The sequence below is a fragment of the Ascaphus truei genome, chromosome 2 (assembly GCF_040206685.1).
Source record: "Ascaphus truei isolate aAscTru1 chromosome 2, aAscTru1.hap1, whole genome shotgun sequence".
Lineage (NCBI taxonomy): Eukaryota > Metazoa > Chordata > Amphibia > Anura > Ascaphidae > Ascaphus > Ascaphus truei.
Genome location: NC_134484.1, coordinates 373992302 through 374016730, shown reverse-complemented (window position 1 = coordinate 374016730; position 24429 = coordinate 373992302). Strand labels below are relative to the sequence as shown.

The 24429-nt window shown below is 45.9% G+C and overlaps 1 protein-coding gene across 4 annotated transcripts in view; it reads right to left on the bottom strand.

Annotated features, from left to right (window-relative positions):
• NOD1 (nucleotide binding oligomerization domain containing 1) overlaps positions 1-21375 on the bottom strand; it is a 77330-nt gene extending 55955 nt beyond the window's left edge. For 3 of the 4 annotated variants that reach the window (XM_075587066.1, XM_075587068.1, XM_075587069.1), the window contains exon 1: positions 20968-21375. The gene's annotated coding sequence lies outside the window, so the exon portion shown is untranslated. Of the gene's footprint in view, positions 1-9576; positions 9633-20967 lie in introns of all 4 variants that reach the window. The other variant, XM_075587067.1, reaches the window with a different exon arrangement.
• Positions 21376-24429: the final 3054 nt, after the last annotated feature.

Genomic DNA, 24429 nt, shown 5'->3' with positions numbered 1-24429 from the left:
TTTCTGCATTGACTAATGATCCATGGGATTAACACAGCAGGGGTCCCTGGCAGTCCCATTCAGTTTGAATAGGACTGCCAGGGACCCCCGCTGTTTATCTGATGGGCCATTAGTCAATGCAGAAATGCCTTAAACACGACCCAGCATGTACCCAGCATGTACCCAGCATGTACCCAGCATGTACCTGGGTCTTTTTGGCGATTGCCACTGGTTTGTGTAAGAATAACCGTCGGCACTAAAGTACAGAGATCAACATCGATTAAAATGCTCAAATAAGAAAAATAATAACAATAATATTATGAAATTAAATACAAAACAAATAATACCTAAAGATATATTATTAATAACCATAATAATTGAGCAGAACTTTGTTCATGGGACTCGCAAGTGGTAACGTTAATATGTTTTTTCTTAATATTTTATATATTGAGTGTTTCTTACCCTTTCTCTGTATCTATCACTTTTATTAAATACATGTGCTATGGAGCATGCACATCTTAGTTTAGTTTTAGGTTCCATTTGAAGCCGATACATCTCCATATTTCCCTACCAGTTTTAACACATTGTTTTCCCGGAATCAAAGCTCGCAGCAATTGGATCCGTGGAGACCATACAGCTGCAAAGCTTAACAGCTGATCTACTAGCTGGCATCCCCATTATATGTATCATGCAATTTTATGGTAATCTTTTATGGAACTAATTAAAACGTTCCTTGTTCTTAGGTATTCATGCACCTTTAAATATTTTAATTGATTGGGAACCTCCACCTGTGATTGAATTGCAATACAGGTGCTTGAAGTGTATATATGTGGGCTCTCAATAGACTGCTCCTATATGCCCCTGAGGAAGTCGCTTTCTACGCTCAACCATGGACTTTCAAAATCAGCTGTTCTGCCGACTCTTGTGTTTTTTGTACATTTGACGCTGCGGTTAGGATTCCCTGCTATGCCCCAGGACATCAGAAATACATCCGGATTGGACTCGATGGAGGTCGTCTTGATCTGGGGCAAGTGGTGGTGAGGTGTTCCATCTAATCTCCTGCTTCACAGGCCAGCAGCTAGTCCCTACCTTGGCAGGTTTTCAATGTTTGTGAGTGTGCATTAAACTGTAATATACTATGGGGCATGCACTTATAATATATATATATATATATATATATATATACTGAGTTAAGTTATGGTGAGTAAAAAAAGTGACAAGTGAGTATACAGTTATATTTGCATATATATATATATATATATATATATATATATATATATATATATATATATATATATATATATATATATATATATAATAGATAGCCCCCCGCAATTAACATATGCAATAGGTCCAGAGCATGTATGTAAAGCTAAAATGTACTTAAAGTGAAGCACTACCTTTTTTCACTTATCGATGCTTCAGTACAGGTAGGGAGCCGGTATTGCCGTTCAGGACGAGCTGCCGTTTGCCTACTGGGCGAGGGGAATCAGCGCGTCACTACTACTGTGGTCTGTAGGGCAGAATAAGTGTCCACACTCGCGAAGTGAGCGTACGGACACAGGGGTATGGTGCGATTGAAAATATGTCCTTACTCACGAATGTACTTAAAGTGAGTGTCCTTAAACCGGCTTATGCCTGTATACACACACACACACACACACACACATACACACACACACACATCTCTACCTTATAAATAAAAGATTATAAATACACAAAAATAGCAGTGTGTTTTTTTTAAACAATATTACAAAGCAATAGATAACTTAAACCACCTGGACAAATTCAACTGAGACCCAAGGATCAAACCGTTCAGCCAGCTTGAGTTGAGTTGAGACACTTTCTACCAATTTAGGACAGTCCCACCTAATTCAGTTGACAACTCTATGATACATGTAGCTGCACATTAAAAAGGCAATCCAAACAGCTTTAAAAAAAATTAAAAAACATTTGTTTTAATATATGCAGCATTTGTTTACCTTTATTGAAAACGAATTAACTAAGCTGCCGATCGTTTGGTTCTCCCGTGATTGATCAGCAAACATCTGTTTCCCAGGGTTCACCAAATGGTTGTCTTTCAGTTTCAAATCAATCCTTCAGTCAGTGTAACGCAGCCGCTACAACGTATCCTGATATTACTAAGCTAACATTATCTATTGTTACAGTTTGCAGCTCAAACTGCTGGGAATATTGGCAACAAATGATCACAAACAGGAAAGTGTGTACAAAGATCTTGCACTGCTGGGTAAGTGCGCGGGGCCTCTGTAACCGCCGCGCCCCCCCCTAAAATCTGTTGCGCCAGTTTGCGCACCTCTGCTATAGATGTAGCAGCAGGGGCGTACCTATAGCTCAGGGAACCACACTCTTGGGGGGCCCGCTCTCTTTCCCCCCCCCCCCACCTCCTGTCGGTGGCCCAGCTATCTCTCTTCAGATAGAGACAGCTGCTAGAGCGCACTCCTCACCTCGTGCCGTCCTGCTCTGCCTGTGTAACAAGTGCTGATACCTCTGCCGGCTTCTGTTTAACGCGGGGGGCCCGCTGCTGCCGCATACCATCTCCCGCCACCTGTCTCTATTACAGGTAAGCATGGAGGAGGGGGAGAGCTGATGTAGATGATGGCTGTGATGTCACGTGGGCGGTGTGCCGTCATTGGCTGAACCGCTCACGTGACCCGGCCGTCACGCGGTAAAATCTAATTTTTTGGGGGCGGCTGCAAAACGCTGTTGCGCTTCTTCGTGCTCTCTATTGCCTGCCTCATAGAGGTGTAGCATGGTCGCAGTATGGACGTGGCCTTACACAGCATAGCATGTTATAATGCAGAATAACAGAGTGTAAATAGGATTCAATGGCAGTCTGGGTGCAGAATATCACAACACACCTCACCATAGCATATACAATGAAGCCTGCTACATCTATCAAGTCAGAAAACTCAGAAGTTGCAATTATCCGTCCACCTCATTACGTACTTCAGAGTGATCCAAGTTAATCCTCAAGGGCCACTAACACCAAAAGCAGGTTCTTAACCGATTTTAACCTAGGTCTACGTATCATTAATTACATGTTCTTGAATACTTGGGGCCTATGTACGAAGATTGAATTTATGTAAGTTTGTGTGCAAAAACGTAGTACATACTGTACCTTCATAAAATGTGTATCGTATGTGTGAAGGTCTTTGTGACTTTATAAATAATGCATAATTAGTGGTTTGAAATTAACTAACGTCCTTTTAAATGCCTTATTGAGCAATATAAATGAAAATAGGATGTTTTTACCATATAATTTTTTTAGATTATAACTAGTACAGTATTAGTAAATATACATTAGTTATTTATAATAGCCATAATGTGAAAATATGTTGTTATCCTACAGCAGCGGAGAGCAAACTTTTTTCCCTGCGCCCCCCTGCCGGCTGTCCTGCTCTCCGCGCGCCCCCCTCCCTCCTCCTTACCATGGTTCCCGGCGTCTGGGCGTCACGATGTCACGTTGCCATAGCTACGTGACGTCACATGACCCCCGCACCGTCATTTTACGCTGCTTTGCCATGGCGACGCGTCTCCAGATGCGGCTGAACCACAGTAAGTAAGGTTTATACAGAGGCCTTCGCCGCTTCCCTGGTACTTCATTTAAGTGCCATCAGAAGCGCGTGTCTAAAGCCCGCGCCCTCCACATTAATCTCATGCCCCCCAGTTTGCGCACCGCTGCGGCCTACAGTATATAATGAAAATCAGTTCTGTGTCAAATGTATCAAGTTATATTAGTCAGACAATGTTGACGTGCTCTCTCCTTTTTGGCATACAGGTTTTTTATTTTTTAATACCTACCATTTATATCTGTACACACAGTGCTGTTCATGTTGGTGCACCCAAAAATTGAAGTATGTTGGCGCAGATGGAGAAATGTCAGGTTAGTACACAGGCAAACACTAGCCCAATTAAAAATAAGATTCATGTGTGTCAAACTTGTGCAAAAAAAAGTCATTTGCTGCCCTTAGTACATAGGCCCCTCAGTGTGTGGCTAGTCTCGGAGGACTGAACTTGCACCAGTCTAATTCCTTAGTCTTTTTTTACTTTCATGATGAAGTGTCATCTCAAAAGCGTCGCTTTCTTTTTCTGAACTGCTGGATGAAGGCCTCCCCACACTAGACATCTTTTTGGAGTCTATTAATGGGTCTTCTTTTCACATTGTAATAGAGCAATCAAGAAATTGATTTATTAGACTTATCTCTCTTTACTGATTAAGGCATGATACACTCAAAGTTTTTTATTTTTTTTTATTTTTATATCAGTGGAGTGCAACGGATACCTTGCGGCTAAAACCGTCCATCATCGTAATTGAATAAGGAACATTCCATGCGGACAGCTGCAGCGTATCCTCAGGAACTGTACCAGTGATGACGGCAAGCGAGCTGTCTTAAAGAAATCTTTATCCAGAGGGACTGTGATAAACATGTGATAACTAATGCCTATGAACAAACATCACAATTGGGCAGAAAACTCTTCTAAGGTATATGCAGGATCACAGACAGCTTTCCCTCGGCCCCGGACTAGTTTCCACTGTGCCCCCCCCCCCCCTCACTCTGTCGGTGGCCTTGCAAGACCCCCTCTCTCTACCCCACCTCTCTCCTTCTCCCACCTCTCTCCCATGCCCCCACCTTTCTCCCACACTCAATCACTGCTGCAACCAGCGACAGCGCTCCCCGGCAACATCAAAGTTGGATCTGACGACCTGAGAACGGCAGCAGCAGGGATTGACAGGTCAAGTCACCACAGTCCAACAGTGAGGGGAGCAGAGCGCATGAGGCCTGGGGGCCAGAGCTAGAGAGCCAGTTACACACAGGGCCATCGATGGGTGGGGAGGGGCTGGGAGTAGCCGGAATGCAACCCCACCTCCCCTGCGCCTATCCAATTACTGGCTTACTAAAAATTCTGTCTGGCTCCTAAGAAGTAGTTTATTCTTTTGTCCACCCAAATATATGCATCTATATAGATATGTCAAATAAATAATATATGGAATGAAATTCAATGGTATTTAAAGTGTGGTGAGAAAATAAAGTAAAAAGTTAAAATTACTCTTGGTGTTATCAAATGCAGATTCTTGTGGGAGGGAAACCTCTGTTGTCTCAAATGTGAAAACCTATATAATAGAAGACAGAAGTGCAAAAGGCAAACACCTTAAAATATAACATTTTAAGAATAAAGGAGTGAAATGAAGATCAAAAAAGTATATATTGCACTCAATGGGGAGCGTCTTAACATGTAGCTTGTCTGGATTTGAGTCCTGCTGTTAGTCTTGAGTTTGTAGTGAGCTGCGCTGGTTTCAGTGATACCCCGCAGCTCACTACAAACTCAAGACTCATTACTGCGCCAATGAGTGCAATATATTCGTTTTTTTGCTCTTCATTTTTTCAATTACAATTTGTTATTTTAAGGTTTATCTTTTGTGCTTCTGTCTTCTGTCACACACACAGAAAAACACGAAATGCCTGCTCAGCCTACCGATATGATACAAAAAACTTTCTAAAGTGGTGCTGTCAGGGTTTTGCATATGGATTACACGGAAGAGAGAAGACCCTACTGGGACGCACACTAACTCTACTAATAGCACAATAAATAAATGTTATTATATAGGATATAAACATCAACACAGATAACTCGCTGTGAGTTATTTGCATGAAGAAATCACCACTTGACAGGATCTCTAGATACTACATATCTGAGACTTATGGGTTTTGCTGACCCCTTAACAGAAAGGGTTACGGTGTTCTGAATATATACCATTTGAGTGGATGTGCATGTACTGTATTTACGTGAATGTCTGCAGAGGAGCTTGATCTTCAGGTCACCACATGACCATTGAGCTCTTCATGTACGATACATTTCCCTATATCACACTATTCCATATGTGCAGCTTGTCAACCTCATATGATCTTTTGTGGATGTAGATACTACAATAGTCGAGTCATACGCTTTTTTATTTGTGTTGATGTTTATATCCTATATAATTAATAAAAACGTATTTATTTTGCTATTAGCAGAGTTAGCGTTCTGTTACACACACACACAAAGCAGTCACATTACTTAACAGGAAAAACTTGTTACACAGAAGAGATGATATGGTTTGCTGCTTTCTCGGAATTGGCCAACAGTGAGCAACCTTAGGAACTGAAACAGCTACCTCTGACATACAGTGTTATCTCTTTACCCATTGTACAGTATATGCATGTGTGCGTCGTTATGTATCTGTGTCCCAAGTTAAGTGTGACAGAACTAAAAGGTATTGTGTGTGTATAATATTTATATTCCAGGTGGACAAAAATAGAAAATACTCGAGAGCCAGCATTTTGTTATGAACGAGAGGAGCGTTCTAGCCACCCCAATTCCAAACCTGTCAGTGGGGCTGTGTCAGTGTGTCGTGTATCTGTGACACACTCATACACTCTTTTGCGCACTGAGACTCACAAGCTCCTCCTCCCTCTGCCACAGTGTGCAGGAGCAGTCAGAGTATAAGAGGGCAACGACTAGCTCAGTCCCCAGTCCTCGCACGGCCTCTGCCTCTCCCCTGCTCACGGAGCGGACCTCTCAATCACTGTGCTGTCAGCCCCCAATGCACCAGATCTGACTTAAATGTTGCTGGGGAGCATAGAAAACACAGATAAATGATCACAAAGGATCACAAAAAGCCCCCAGTAATTGCACTCTAACTAGGTGACACTAACAATAATAGTGTCAGCTCAATAGAAGCCAAAAATAGCCAAACCCCTCAGTGGGGTCAACCGCAAAGGTCACACTAAAGTACACAAAATAATAAAGTTTTATTAAACCAATAATAAAGTTAAAACCCGACGAAACACCATAAAAATGCATAGATAAAATCCCCATGCGTTTGATAAAGGCAAGCAGACAGGTAGTGTATTGTGATGTTTAAATGTTTAATGCTTAGCATAAACAGCAGCAATAATGCTATACTCCGGTATACAGTCCCAAATATGCTGTGTACAGGGCTGTATGAACAATAAAAGTAGCGTGACGTCAGCACGCTGACGATCACGCAGTGCTGTTTGGAGGCAAGGTCTGCTCCGGTTATTTTCCTGGGCTGCAGCTGTTCACATGCATACGCACACTGTATGCTTTCAGGCCGTATACTTACCCTAATGTATGACTTGCTCTGATCCTATTGGTGGCCATAAGCACTGTCCTGCTGCCATAGGCTCTGCATGTTGGTTTATTGTTCATACAGCCCTGTACACAGCGTATATGGGACTGTATACCGGAGTATAGCATTATTGCTGCTGTTTATGCTAAGCATTAAACATTTAAACATCACAATACACTACCTATCTGCTTGCCTTTATCAAACGCATGGGGATTTTATCTACGCATTTTTATGGTGTTTTGTCGGGTTTTAACTTTATTATTGGTTTAATAAAACTTTATTATTTTTGTGTACTTTAGTGTGACCTTTGCGGTTGACCCCACTGAGGGGTTTGGCTATTTTTGGCTTCTATTGAGCTGACACTATTATTGTTAGTGTCACCTAGTTAGAGTGCAATTACTGGGGGCTTTTTGTGATCCTTTGTGATCATTTATCTGTGTGTTCTATGCTACTCTCTCCCCCGTGCACCAGGTAGCTCTTTCTGTTGTTGTTTGTTTGGTGAGCAACGTGTCCTTGTGTGCTCTATGTTGCTGGGGAGTACTGTTCCCAGTTGCAGCGGTAATTGACATGTTACTCATGACTGTGCACAATGGAGATATTTTAGGCACCAGGGATTTTTCCATCCCTTTAGTATGTGTGTGTGTGTGTGTGTGTGTGTGTGTGTGTGTGTGTTTGTGCACAAAGTGTGGGCACTCACAAGACTTTGTGAAAAAGTATTATTAATCGTTAAGGTTTTGGTTACATCGAGCCTTACTCAAGACAAATACAAAGGTGACTAACCTATGCTTATATACCCTACAGTGAATGCCAAGAGCAGAGGAACTTCCCACCAAGAAAAAGAGAGATGATTGACACTGTTTGCCAACCCCAAAGTGCACCAGAAGGAAAACCATGAAATCCAAGATCTCAATAACCATAAGTGACAAACAATGATACGCAGATATGAAAAGAAAAAGCGTGAATACAAACAATATAATAAAGTACTAAAAACCATAATGAAATACAAGTGTCCAAATGTGTCAAAAATAGTTGTGTAATCTAAAAACAGAGTTCTAATAATAGTAACAATAGTAATGAGGCAAGCTCTGCTTGCTTTGTCAAGATTCCCTTAACAAATCAAGCAATGCAAATCGTGCATCAGGAGTTTCCGCCGACGTCACTGTCGGCTTCCTCCGTGCAGCCGAACAAGAGCTGCCAACCTGAAGCTGAGCCGTTTCAGAGGGGATGGAAGCGCCATTAGGCTGATCCATTATTTGAAGCAGGAACAGATGATCAGAAGCGCAAGCCGCCCCTTAAAGATGCAGAACTCACCAGCAATAAAGTAGGGTTAAAAACACTTTATTGGGTTACATAAAGCCACAAACAAAAAGGGTCCTCCTCCCACGCGTTAAACGCCCTCTCTGGCGCTTTCTCAAGCAGTGTGGTGAAAGAGGAGAGAAGGTACTATTTAAGCCTCTCCCCCGTAATTATGAACAGAGAAAAAACATCTGATAACACTTAATACATAAAACATAAAAGAAACAATGAGACAAATGGTTAATAGTGATTATTGAAATCTATAGAACAGGTGAATCAAATAATAGTGCATCTTAGTATCATATTTTGTATAAGGATATGTTAATATATCCAATCCCAGAATGGTAAGTGATCACTAGATCACAGCATAAATGACTGTTCATACTGCCAAATCAATCTAAATGCACTGAAATTTTCACACAGTTCCATAGAAAAGTAAGTGAATCCAAAGAGAATATATATGGGTGTCAGATGCTATAGAAGTTAATAAACATATACCTCATGAAAACTGAACAGGAGAAAGTGTATCTAAGATATTACTGTACCAAAACGCAGATACCTCAGTAAAAGTTACCCCAGACATATTGTCAAAGTATATAAACACACAGATACCCAACAAGCTCTGAGAAACCCCAAACATTACCACATATATATATACATACATATATATATATATATATATATATATATATATATATATATACAGTGTTCGACAAATCACCCAAAAATCTACTCGCCCAACCAAAAAATCTACTCGCCACCTAGTCCCACCCCCAACCCCGTCCCTAGTCCCACCCCCACTTTAAAATAAAATATATAAATAAAATACATTTAATAAATTCCTAGTCAGAACAACATTCGTTTTTGACATAATTTATTGTATTACATTATACTACAGTGTGTGTGTGTGTGTGTGTGTGTGTGTGTGTGTGTGTGTGTGTGTGTGTGTGTGTGTGTGTGTGTGTGTGTGTGATCTAGAAATAAAAGCCAGATGTGAATGACTAGTTTCCTGAACCCCTTAACCAGTGTCTGGACGCCCCCGCTTCACAATATCTAAAGCAGCAATCCCACCTGGGATCTTACCTGATCCGCAATCCAGATACCTTCATTCCAGCAATCTTATACATTGGAGGGGAGGTGTTCCCTACCTGTCTTCTGGGTTAGGGGGGGTTCCGATGTTTCCTGTGTGAAGCTTGAGTCAGATCTGGAAGAAAGCAGTATAAGTTATTTCGGTGTAGTATAGGGCAGTTAAGATATACAGGGTAAATAAGATATCCAGATCCAGAGTGAGAGACAGACAGAGTGTGGGGGAGAGAAACAGACAGAGTGTGGGGGAGAGAGACAGACAGAGTGTGGGGGAGAGAGACAGACAGAGTGTGGGGGAGAGAGACAGACAGAGTGTGGGGGAGAGAGAGACAGAGAGAGTGTGGGGGAGAGACAGACAGAGAGAGTGTGGGGGAGAGAGAGACAGAGAGAGTGTGGGGGAGAGAGAGACAGAGAGAGTGTGGGGGAGAGACAGAGAAAGTGTGGGGGAGAGAGAGACAGAGAGAGTGTGGGGGAGAGACAGAGAAAGTGTGGGGGAGAGAGAGACAGAGAGAGTGTGGGGGAGAGAGACAGACAGAGTGTGGGGGAGAGAGACAGACAGAGAGAGTGTGGGGGAGAGACAGACAGAGAGAGTGTGGGGGAGAGAGAGACAGAGAGAGTGTGGGGGAGAGAGAGACAGAGAGAGTGTGGGGGAGAGAGAGACAGAGAGAGTGTGGGGGAGAGAGAGACAGAGAGAGTGTGGGGGAGAGAGAGACAGAGAGAGTGTGGGGGAGAGAGAGACAGAGAGAGTGTGGGGGAGAGAGAGACAGAGAGAGTGTGGGGGAGAGAGAGACAGAGAGAGTGTGGGGAGAGAGAGACAGAGAGAGTGTGGGGGAGAGAGAGACAGAGAGAGTGTGGGGGAGAGAGAGACAGAGAAAGTGTGGGGGGGAGAGAGACAGAGAGAGTGTGGGGGAGAGAGACAGAGAGAGTGTGGGGGAGAGAGACAGAGAGAGTGTGGGGGAGAGACACAGAGAGAGTGTGGGGGAGAGAGACAGAGAGAGTGTGGGGGAGAGAGACAGAGAGAGTGTAGGGGAGAGATACAGAGAGAGTGTAGGGGAGAGAGACAGGGAGAGTGTAGTTTAGAGAGACAGGGAGAGTGTAGAGGAGAGAGACAGGGAGAGTGTAGAGGAGAGAGACAGGGAGAGTGTAGTGGAGAGAGACAGGGAGAGTGTAGAGGAGAGAGACAGGGAGAGTGTAGAGGAGAGAGACAGGGAGAGTGTAGAGGAGAGAGACAGGGAGAGTGTAGAGGAGAGAGACAGGGAGGGGAGAGAGACAGAGAGGGGAGAGACAGGGAGGGGAGAGAGACAGGGAGGGGAGAGAGACAGGGAGGGGAGAGAGACAGGGAGGGGAGAGAGACAGGGAGGGGAGAGAGACAGAGAGAGGAGATAGGGGGGGGCACTGACTGATGGGGGGGGAACTGGGTGAGGAGATGGTGACTGACTGGGTGACTTTGACTGACTAGGTGGGGGGTACCTCTGGTGTCACACACACACACACACACACACTCCCATATAGACACACACACACACACACACACACACACTCCCATATAGACACACACACACACACACACACACACATATACACACACCCCCATATACATACACACACACACACACACACACACACCCATATACACACACACACACACACACCCATATCCACACACACACAGCCATACACACACACACACACACACACCCATATCCACACACACACCCATATCCATACACACACACACACACACACACACACACACACACACACACACACACACACACACACCCATATACACACCCCCCCCCCATATACATACACACACACACACCCATATACACACCCATACACCCATATCCACACACACACAGCCATACACACACAGCCATACACACACACACACACACACACACCCATATCCACACACACACCCATATCCACACACACACCCATATCCACACACACTCCCATATACATACACACACACCCATATCCACACACACACACACCCATATCCACACACACACACACCCATATCCACACACACACACACCCATATCCACACACACACACACCCATATCCACACACACACACACACACACACACACACACACACACACACACACACACACACACACACACACACACACACACACACACACACACACACACACACACACACTCCCATATACACACACACTCCCATATATATACACACACACTCCCATACACACACACACACTCCCATATACACACACACACACACACACACACTCCCATATACACACACACTCCCATATATACACACACACACCCACCCTCCCATATAAACACACACACTCCCATATACACACACCCACACTCCCATATACACACACACCCCCACACTCCCATATACACACACACACCCACACTCCCATATACACACACACACCCACACTCCCATATACACACACACCCCCACACTCCCATATACACACACACTCCCATATACATATACACACACACTCCCATATACACACACACTCCCATATACACACACACACTCCCATATACACACACACACTCCCATATACACACACACACTCCCATATACACACACACACACTCCCATATACACACACACCCCCACACTCCCATATACACACACACACCCACACTCCCATATACACACACACACCCACACTCCCATATACACACACACCCCCACACTCCCATATACACACACACTCCCATATACACACACACTCCCATATACACACACACACTCCCATATACACACACACACTCCCATATACACACACACACACACACACACACACACACACACACACACACACACACTCCCATATACACACACACACTCCCATATACACACACACACACACACCCATATACACACACACACACACCCATATACACACACACACACACCCATATACACACACACTCCCCCATATACACACACACTCCCCCATATACACACACTCTCTCTCTCTCACTCTCTCTACACAGACGAGGGGGGGGTCAGAACAGAGGAAAGGCCGCGACCAGTACCACCACCCGCTCCCCCCCTCCTCCTGCGCAGACAGCGGGAGCGCCGAGGACAGCGGTGGGGGGAAGAAACCCCCCCACTACCACTTCCATGCAGGCAGCGGGAGCACCGGGCACGTGGGGGGGGATCAGAGGGAAGCGGGTACCGGAGAGACATCCCCGCTCCCATCTCCTGCCCCACGGGCTGTCACGCGGTGACAGGGGGAAGCGGGAACCGGAGGGACATCCCCGCTCCCATCTCCTGCCCCACGGTGACAGGGGGAAGCGGAGGGACTGTGACGGGGGGAGCGCCGGGGACAGGAGAACACCCCCGCTACCACCTCCATAACTGCGGACAGCGGGAGAGCTGGGGACAGGGGGTAAGGCACAGATGATACTTACTGTGTCCTCCATGGAAAAAAAAAAAAGAATGGCTCTTCGTTGGGGGCGGGCTCATATAGAGCCTAGCCGTGCGCCCACAAAGCCTGGTAGGGGGAGTTATTTTTTTTTATTTTTTTCAGCGCGAGCAGGGAAATTTAAAAAAAAACAAACACGTGTGCTGCTTGGGCCAATATTTACTCGCCCGGAGGTTAAATCCACCCGCCCCGGGCGTGTAAATGTATAGGATTGTCGAACATTGTATATATATAATCCAAAAAGTGTGTATTGTGAACACAGGGCCGCCAACGTTTCGGTCATCGTAGAGGGACCTTCCTTAGGGCATATATATATGGAAATATTACTGTATGCTCATTTGCATGTCTTAGACAGGTCTGCAACCCCGACTTTCACCATTATCATCCAGCACACAGCACTTCCACTGCAGCAGGGGATTCTGGGAAATGACATGCAAATGAGCACCCAGTGCCACCTTTTGCTTCAAAACCATTCAACATGATTCCCCTATATTATAAAAAACTAACTAAAACACCAAAACTACAGCGCTTACCTATAAATAGCTAGTGCTAGACTGTGCCTATAATTAAATACTGAGCACATACATAAACATATAAACGTGACTGTGCCAAAAACACAAATAAAGCAGCCTAGGATGCCCCACAGTGCAGGTTATCTCGTCAACCTACACACAAACTAATACAAAAACTATATGGGATACCTGCGCTTAATAAAGATGAAAGTGTCCATACAGTGCAGTCCTTAAAATGTCCAAATGATGTTCCCAACCAAAAAACGGTTTGCAGTTGATTCCGATAGTCCCCCCTATTAAAGGGTTAAACAAAGACACACAAATTGCGCAGTATGTCTGGAAAGACACAATCAAGACAATAAGAACACAGTGTAACTACTTACAAGATAAAACTTGGAACTTTCAGTTGAGAGGATCTGTGCTTTAACCTCTTCTTCCCTGCTGTGATCACGAATCCCACGTGAGTCTTCTCAATCCTCTTTTTCTTTAGCCTCTCCCAGATTGGTTAATGGATGGCATTATATAGGAGAGAATACAGCAAGATAGTGTGGAAAGTACAAAACAAGTACAAAACAACTCCTTCTAGAGGCACCGTCTGCAGAGGAGGTTCCCAGTCGCGTGGACGGCGCACAGGCAGTGACGTCAGCGAGACCAGCGCCGGAACACACCACGGAGGGCGAGGAGAATCCTGGGCATTGAGTTGCTACAGAGAGGAGCCATATCGCCTTGTCCGAGTTGCGGCAAGTAAAGGGACATCGTAGCAAGCTGCGGACGGCATCCTAATATTGTACTATTACTGCATCCTTATGTGAGTCTGCATTTGGCTGTTTTTTATCATTTTAATAAATTGTTTTGTACTTTCCACACTATCTTGCTGTATTCTCTCCTATATCATGCCATCCATTAACCCAGCGGTGCGCGACTGTGGGGCGCGACCCCCAGGTGGGGCGCGACACTGCCGACGGGGGGCGCGGGGTTTACAGAGGCACCGCGCGCTTCCCGAAGGCACTTAAATTAAGTGCCGGGGGAGCTGCAGGGCCTCTGTAAACCTAACTTACCGTGGCTCCGGCGGCTTCCTTCCTGCGGCGCCATGGCAACGCGGCGTCAAAATGACGCTGCGAGGTCATGTGACGTCACGTTGCTATGGCAACGTGACGTCATTACGCCGGAGCGCGGGTAAGTTGGGGTTGGGGGGGGGGCGCGGGAGCGAGGGGACAGCCGTCAGGGGGGCGCAGGGAAAAAAGTTTGCGCCCCCCCTGCATTAACCAATCTGGGAGAGGCTAAATAAAAAGAGGATTGAGAAGACTCGCGTGGGATTCGTGATCACAGCAGGGAAGAGGTTAAAGCACAGATCCTCTCAACTGAAAGTTACAAGTTTTATCTTGTAAGTAGTTACACTGTGTTCTTATCGTCTTGATTGTGTCTTTCCAGACATACTGCGCTATTTGTGTGTTTTTGTTTAACCCTTTAATAGGGGGGGACTACCGGAATCAACTGCAAACCGTTTTTTTGGTTGGGAACATCATTTGGACATTTTAAGGACTGCCCTGTATGGACACTTTCATCTTTATTAAGCGCAGGTATCCCATATGATTTTTATATGGTTCCCCTATAGGCTTAAGCTTGCTGCATGGTCACAGCTTTGTGCACAGCCAGGGTTAAGATGCATAGCCAGTAAACCCACCCACAGACAGCCGTTTCGACCTTAAAGCTGCAGTTCAGTCTTTTTTTTTTTAATTTATTTTTTTACTTCAATAGTTTCATGTGGGCAATCTCTAATTACTAAAGAACTGTATAGGTGCAGGTCAATTCGTTCTCCATGTATTGATCAGCGAAATTTGGTGACATAATTAGTGAAGGGATTTGTTTATATTCTGCTTCAGTCCGTCAGTGGAAGCTCATGAATATTCATGAGCACTCCTGCACTGACATGTGCTAGAGGGAGGGCATGGCTGACAAAGGGGTGTGCCAGCGCTTGTGACAGGACATGAAGGGGCAGTGCCTTACCAAATGGCTGTTTAAATAGAATACAAGAAAATTGGTCTTTCAAAGTTGTTTTTTTTAAAACAGAAAATGCTAAAAGTATTTTTTCTTACTACAGAACTGATTTATTAAAAAAAACACACATGCAGGATATTGACTGAACTGCAGCTTTAATGGGTCTCCTCAGTGTGGGGTTGGTTGTACCGACTATGCAAAAAACGAAGCAAGGGATAGGTTTTACCATACGTAGTTAAGTTATAGTGGGTAAAAAAAAGTGACAAAAACCCTCCACAGCAAAGCGTATAGAAAATGGAAATATTACTGTATTGCATTGCATTTGCATGTCTTAGACAGGTCTGCAACCCCGCCTTTCACCATTATCACCCAGCACACAGCACTTTATATATATATATATATATATTTATTAAGTGTCAAAAGGAGTGCTAGTGAGCGTGGCTAAATATATACAAACAAAAAACAAAGAAACAAAGATGCCCAAAGCTATTTCCAATGTGACAAAAATACACAGTACAATACCTATATATTCTCTTGAAAAAGAAGAAACTGTCCATATGGAATTCCTCTAAAGAGGCTAGGATTGTGGCAACTCGTGGCGTGTAATAATGTATTACGTGAATTGGGTTTCCTGTAAAAGTCAGTATGGACTTTCATGTCTAGATCCTCATAAGCAGAGATCTAGAAAGTGTATGTGATGGTAATGGTGGTCTTGTGTGAATGTGAGGTTATATGGATTGGTGTTTAAGAGAACAAAAACGGAGTGTAATTGGGTGATGGAGCCATTCCAGATGATGAGTAAGTCATCAACATAGCGGTGATAAGAAGTGATGAGGTGACAATAGGGATTCCTATCTCCAAATACGTGGGGCTGTTCCCACCACCCCGTGAATAGGTTGGCACAGGATGGCGCAATGCATGAACCCATTGCGGTCCCAAGTGTCTGGAGATAGAACTACCCATCAAACATAAAATAATTGTGTTAGGAGAAAGTGAAAACTATCTAATAAGAATAGAATATATGCTGGAAAAAGTCTAGTGGAAGCTTCTAAAAATGTTGTGTTGCTGTGAAATAAGGGTGTATAAAGGTGATACATCTAGTGTAACCCATAAATAGTGAGGTACCCAAGTAAATCCAGAAAACAGTGATAAAACATTTGAAGTGTCCAGTAAGTGAGAGGGAAGAAACCATGGGTTGCAAGAAATTATTAATATAATGAGATAAATGCTCGCCCAGGTACCCAGTACTGGATATAATGGGCCTACCGGGGGTAGTTTAACTTGATCCATTTTTTGCATTATGCTTCCATATGCAGTATCTCTTCATTAACGATCCAAAACAGGGCTACATAGCATAGGGGTTTTGAATATGGACTCCTCCTTTACTCAATCCTGCTGTATACTGTAATAGGGCTTAGATCATCAGATCAGTATGAAGGCAGTGTTTACAGCGTGTCTCTTAGCCATGCTTTAAAATACATGGTCTCTGTCCTGTATATCAAGTAGCTTTACGCAATATTGTGTAGGGAATCTGCTACATTACTAAGTTATATTGGCTTTGTAACTATTGAGCTCAGTCTAAACACTGTGCTCTATCCAATAGCCTTATGATTATTAAGCAGTTGTCTATTCATTAACAACAAATTAAAATATCACTTGTGCGCACATTCACATTTCTCAGACGGTTCTGCAATCCTGCATTTCCCCATTATCGCTTAGCATACAATGCTTCCACTGCAGCCAGGGATTCTGGGAAATGACATGAAAATGAGCACACAGTGTCACCTTTTTGCTTCTTAGGCCTCGGCCATGGTTCTGGCGGGGGCGCGCTGAGGCTCAGGGAAAGCGGGTGCTTTCCCTGGCCTTAGACAGCGCGCCGTCCGGGGGCGTGTCTGGGGCGGGCCAGTGACGTCAAGGAGCTGGTTCGCCCTCATTGGGCGAAACGCTCACGTGACCGGCCATGCGCTCCGGCAAGTGGGAAAATTTAAAATTTCCCTAAGACCTACGCTTCCACACGCTTGCGGTAGCGTAGGCGAGCCCCTACTAAAGCCACTCTCATTGCGGCTGTAGGGGCTCAGTGCCGAGCGGAAGCGCGCCTCCACCCGCAAGCACTATCCATGGACGCGGCCTTATCCATTTTAACATGGACCTTTAAAAGCATATGCCCGTCATGTTACACAGCCTTTCAGCATAGCCAGTAAAACTACAGGCATACCCCGGTTTAAGGACACTCACTTTAAGTACACTCGCGAGTAAGTACATATCGCCCAATAGGCAAACAGCAGCTCACGCATGCGCCTGTCAGCACGTCCTGAACAGCAATACCGGCTCCCTACATGTACCGAAGCTGTGCGCAAGAGGGGAGACTATAGAGCCTGTTACAAATGCGTTATTTACATCAGTTATGCACGTATATGATGATTGCAGTACAGTACATGCATCGATAAGTGGGGAAAAGGTAGTGCTTCACTTTAAGTACATTTTCGCTTTACATACATGCTCCGGTCCCATTGCGTACGTTAATGCGGGGTATGCCTGTACTGAGGCAGCTGTTTCGACCTTTTGGGTCTGTTTATACCGACCTTGCAATTTGAAGCTAGATGCAGTTTCAACCACACATTAACTACGTTATGGTGTGTTAAAAAGTAAGTAAATATTTGATATCTCTTTGATGGTGGCATTGAGTAAAGATATATATTGCGACAGATTGAGGGTAGATATTACTCATTTGATGGATCTTGCACAGGTGAAAGGTGAGCCAGAGAGATTGCCGTGTGTATTAACTCGTCACATATACAAATCACGTGCTCACAGGTCTGCCGTTCGTGACACTAATACAGTCTTGTATTTTCTTCAAATAAGATACATTTAACTGTCTTGCAAAGTAATCTGGCAACATATATATACCCATTTAGATAGGTAAATAAAAACGCAGCAGTACTTAGTAAGTGGTACTAAAAGTATCTTAGGCTAAGTCCCCACTAGCGCTGAGCGGGCGGCGCTTGCGGAGGAGACTTACATAAATAGATATATGTCTGAGGTACAGGGAGAGAAAGTGACATTGAGATGGAAAAATGGTACAACCCTCATTGCCACTAAATTATCCCAACATTTACTTGCACATTTAAAAGCAGGTGAAGTTATTTTCTGGGAAAGTTAATCTTTAGGTAAGTAGAGCAGGCAGGGGGTGAGAGCAGGCAGGGGGTCGCAGGGAGAAGGGTTTGCGCAACCCTGAACTAGAACACTTGTAGTAATCCAACCTCAGTTAGGCAACCCAAGTGGAGCAAGGAAAAGAAGAAAAGGTGCACTGATAAAAACCAAATTCAGATGTCTCCATTTTCCCACCATTGTAAACATTGATAAACACAGATTTTTTTTTTTTTAAATATAATGAAAACAAGCACCGTAAATCAAAATCCCTAATTATATTTAAACTACTAATTGTATGTTGTGGTTATTTTGGGGGTTCAATAAGAGCTTGTAGGTGTCCTGTATGTTTTACTAATTTTAACCTGCAAAACCTGAGCACATATTCCTCTGCCAACACAAAGCTGGAAACCAAAAGTAGTTAGTCCAGAACACTTCTACATTTTGTTTTAATGCACTCCTGACCCTTGTGACAGCACAATGTTTGGATTAGCAATGATTCATTTGCATCACACTTCCTGCATGTACCAGGGTATTAGAAATGCCCTTACTTTGTCAACGATTATACAGTGACATGCAGTTAAAAAAACAGCGGCAGATTTAGAAAAGTGAGGGGAAAAAACCCTATATCCCAAGGTATCCTATCTTATTGCAATGGCGTAAATAGTATATATTAAAATATAATATATATCCCCCTTCACTTAGATTGTAAACTCTTTGGGGCAGAGTCTCCCTTTGCCTTAGGCCTCGGGCATGATCAGCGCTTAGGCGCTGACCCATGCTGTGGCGCGCTGCTGCTCGGCAGAGAGCCCCTGCAGCCGCAAGGAGAGCTGCTTTAGCAGGGGCTTGGGCACGCTTCCGCAAGCGTGCGGAAGCGTGTGTCTTAGAAAAAATTTAGATTTTGGTGCTCGCCGGCGCGCAGGGCCGGTCACGTGAGCGGTTCGCCCAATGAGGGCGAACCAGCTCCGTGACGTCACAGCCTTTCCCCCCCCGACCGCGGACGGCGCACGGTCTAAGGCCAGGGAAAGCACCCGCTTTCCCTCAGCCTCAGTGCGCCTCCGCACGGGCTGAGTCACCATGGACTCAGCCTTAGGCCGAGTCCATAGACGGACAGGCCGTGCTGAGGCGTGCGGACGCTCCGCGCTGAGCCCCTGCATCCTCAATGATGATGCCTTGAGAGGGGGCTCACGCGAGCGTCCGCAGGCGTGCTGACAAGTTGGAGGTTACAGCCGAGCGCCAAGCTGTTTTTCAGCGCGCTGACAGCTGAAAACCTCCAATCACAGCACAGCAGCGTCAACGTCACCGTGACGTCAGCGCCGTGACATTGACGTCAGTGCGTCGCGGGGGCGATTGGCCCAGCGACGTCACTGCCCCGCCTCCAACCACCTCCCCCCGGCTCCCTTCGCGCACGCTGGCTCGCCTGCAAGTCCGTGCAATCGCGCTGACTGAAGCAGGCGAGCCTCAGCGTTAGCGCGCCTCCGCTCTCCTCACCCCTCTATGGCCCGGGCCTTAGGCTGAGTCCATGCTCCCTGCTTGCTCGCTGAGGCTCAGGGAAAGCGGGTGCTTTCCCTGGCCTTGCGGTTGCTTACCGCACGCGCCGTTAGCGGGCCTTCAGGGGGCGGGCCGGGGTCGGGCGCGTCACTGGCCGGGGGCGGGCCAGTGACGTCACGGAGCTGGTTCGCCCTCATTGGGCGAACCGTTCACGTGACCGGCCTGTCTCGCCGGCAAGTGGGGGAATTTTAAATTCCCCTAAGACCTGCGCTTCCGCAAGCGCGCGGAAGCGCAGGTGAGCCCCTACTAAAGCAGCTCTAATTACGGCTGTAGGGGCTCAGTGCTGAGCGGGAGCGCGCCTCAGCGCGCTTCCGCCAGCAAGCACGTAACATGGCCGAGACCTTAGGCTCGGGCCACGGTACCGCAGACCGCGCGGACGCCGAGTGAACAGACTGCCTTAAGGCAGTGTTCGCGTCCATGAGGTGTGCGGGCGGAAGCGGGAGCGCGTGTCACAAGAAATCAGTTTCAACTGATTTCTTGGCGTGACAGGCCGGTCACGTGAGCGGTTCGCCCTCTGTGACGTCACTGGCACGCCCCTAGTCACGCCCACGGACGGCACGCGTACAATGGCCAAAAAACGCATCCGCTTCAAGCGGGTGACGTCACGGCCGCGCACGCCTCCGCACGGGCGAAGGCACTATGGACCTGGCCTTATGCTGTCATGTACCTGTTGCACTAGTTCCCATTGTATGTCATTTATTATTTCTTACTGTAATGTTATAATCAAGCACTGCATACATAAAAACAATTAGAGATACAGACATAGCACCATTAGCAGAAAGAAAGAAAAACAATACAGACCACAAATTCTGACGGAGCGGATTGTCATCCACTGGCATTGACCTCTTCTGGTGCCGACAGGGTTTTTTTGTTGTTGTTTTTTAAAGGGCTCCGATTTAGCAGAAGATAATCCATTACATGTTACAACTAGTTTTGCGAAATACAAGTGCCCACAGCAGCAGGGGTTGAAGATAGTTCAACATAGGAAGAAGCCGCTGCCCAGTTTCCTAGAGGCCTGGGTGCCCCAGTGATACGCGCTTGCTGCGCACAGTAGTGAAGTGCTGCTGGCTCTGAAGAGTGGGGTGGGACTATAAACTGACGGAGGAGAAGGAGCCGCCAGAACGCCACAAGTTTATCCAAAGCACTAGAACGCTGAGCGTTCCATCACAAGGCTCTCCCCGGGGTTCCAAGTTGGGCGGGGACAGATTTCACTTTAGGGAAATACCAGCGCATGCGCTGTCTGGCAGGAGTCTGTCACCGTTACTATACACAACATACAACCCCGCATCCCTTCCAATCCTCCCAATCGTAGTACGGCGTTTGCCGCCTGACTGTGCTGGGTGAAGAGATTACTGGCAACTAATCGAGTTAAAGCGACATTCAGACACGCAACAAACAATTTCAAGTGAAAGTTTCACAATTGAGGTTTTCAACTGCACTCACTGTTTGTGAGTTGTGTCAGATATGTTTTATTTGTCACAGGAACAATTTTGTGGAACGTATTGGATCAATGGATGTTGATAAATGTTGGTATCGGGATTATCAAAATATAGTATTTGGGACAGAGGGGCATTATTTTTTCAGAAGAAAATGATCCCCAAACAGTCTTACAAAAAAGATTAAATGTATTTATAATAAAAACACTCTAAAAGGTTTGTGGTTACCAAGAACACATGAAAACTTAAAATGAAAATATAATGCACACCATATGAATAAAATATACCCCAACTTAATGATCTATAATGATTTCAGTGAGTCTTCTACATAGAGGAACACAATCCAAACCCACTACAGTATATACTTGTACAAGATTTTAAAAAATGGGACGAAATATGGAGTGAACAATGGCTGGCAAACGCCACAATTACAATTATTCAGCTCAGTTAAAAATAAACTGAATTACATAACCCATCATGTATAGTAATCCATGAAACATTCACTACAATTTGGCATGTGGCCACAATACAATGTAACCAAAGTGGAAAACGATTTATTTTTATTGAAGTGAAACTTCTTTAGTGGCACCTCATCCCTACTGGGACAAAAATGGATTGTAGGGGCAGAAAATGAAACGGATGTGACGTCAAAGTGCTGACGTCACAGCGCTCCTAATAGGCACCGCTCCCCCCACACGGCTGATGACATATCGCCGCCGCCGCTCCTAACGGCCACCATTCCAACCATTCCCCCCACACCGTACCCCGCCCGCTGCCTGCGCCTGCTGACATCTAAATGCCGCCGCATCCCCCACACAGCCTCTGACATGCGGCGGCGCCGCTCTCCCTCACCCGCTCCTCCACACCGGCAGCCGTCCTCCTCAACGCATGCGCAGAGGTACTGTCCATAGCCATGTTGTGGATGGCAGGTTTCGTGTGTGTGGTGTGGTTGGCAGAGGGCGCTGCTGCGAGGCAACCGGTGATTGGCTGTCGCGTCCCGCCGCTGACGATTGGTTGAGGGGCTGTCAGTCAGTTAAGGGGTCCCTTAATTCCCCTCATCCGGCACGGGCTCTGCGGTGCTGCTCGCCATGGAGTACGCTGCTCCGTGGTGGGGTAGCTATCTGTGGCCGAGGCTCCACCCCCTGCCCTGTCGCTCCTGCTTGGTAATGGGAGGAGGGGGTAACGGGACCCCCGTGTCGCCGGGGGGGCTGGGAGACCGCAGCTCCGTGTCCGCAGTTCCGCCGGGGGTAGTGGGAGTCGGGAGGAGGGGGGTAACGGACCACCGTGTCGACGGGGGGGCTGGCTGCAGCAGGACACACAGCCGTATCCGCAGCTCCGCCTGGGGTAGTGGGAGGGGGGGAGGAGGAGGGGTGGGGGGCACAACACAGACAGACATTCACACAACACAGAGAGAGAGACACACACACTGACTGACACACACACTCACACACTGACACACACTCACACACTGACACACACTGACTCACACTCACACACTGACTCACACTCACACACTGACTCACACTCACACACTCACACACTGACTCACACACGCACACACACACACTGACTCACACACGCGCACACACACACTGACTCACACACGCGCATACACACTGACTCACACACGCGCACACACACACACTGACTGACACACGCGCACACACACACTGACTGACACACGCGCACACACACACTGACTGACACACGCGCACACACACACTGACTCACTCACACACTGACTCACACACGCGCACACACACACTGACTGACACACGCGCACACACGCTGACTGACACACGCACACACACGCTGACTGAAACACGCGCACACACGCTGACTGACACACGCGCACACACGCTGACTGACACACACGCACACACGCTGACTGACACACACACACACACGCACACACACTGACTGACACAAACACGAACACACACTGACTGGCACACACGCACACACACTGACTGACACACACGCTGACTGACACACACGCACACACGCTGACTGACACACACGCACGCTGACCGACACAGAGAGACATTCACACAACACAGAGAGAGAGACATACACTGACTGACACACTCACACACACACTGACTGACACTCACACACACACACTGACTGACACACACACATGCACACACTGACTGACACACATGCACACACTGACTGACACACATGCACACACTGACTGACACACATGCACACACTGACTGACACACATGCACACACTGACTGACACATACACTGACTGACACGTGTGCCGAGCACGCGCGTTATAAGTCAATTTCTGCAACAAAAGTCAAAGAAGTTTCACTTACTATGCGCGTGCACAGCACACACAGCTTTTTTTTTATAGATAAAATGCATTACATATGTATTGGAATCAATACATTAAATACTCTAATTTCCGGGAGACCATAGTATTTTCCCCACAGAAATAAGTAAAATAAAATGAATACATTGTTTGTGACAACCTCAGTGAATGAAATCTAACATATAATAATAATAAGTGCCTAAACCAACATGGTTATTACTTTTATCTAAACAGGTGCTCAAGCGACCAAGTTAATAACACTAGTGTGATCGTTTTCTATGCAAATAACTACTTCGTGCTCAAATGTGTCACTATCTCCACTAACCAATCTTACTAAGTAACTGTCTCCTATACAATTGCTATCATTAGCTACTCTTACAAACTAGTGTAAAGGTGATATATGTTGCAACCAATCTACAATAATAATCTCAGGGGGAAGGTATCTCTCTAAATTGAAAACATTCAGTGTTTGATTCAATGTATCAATCTGCATATCTTTCTACT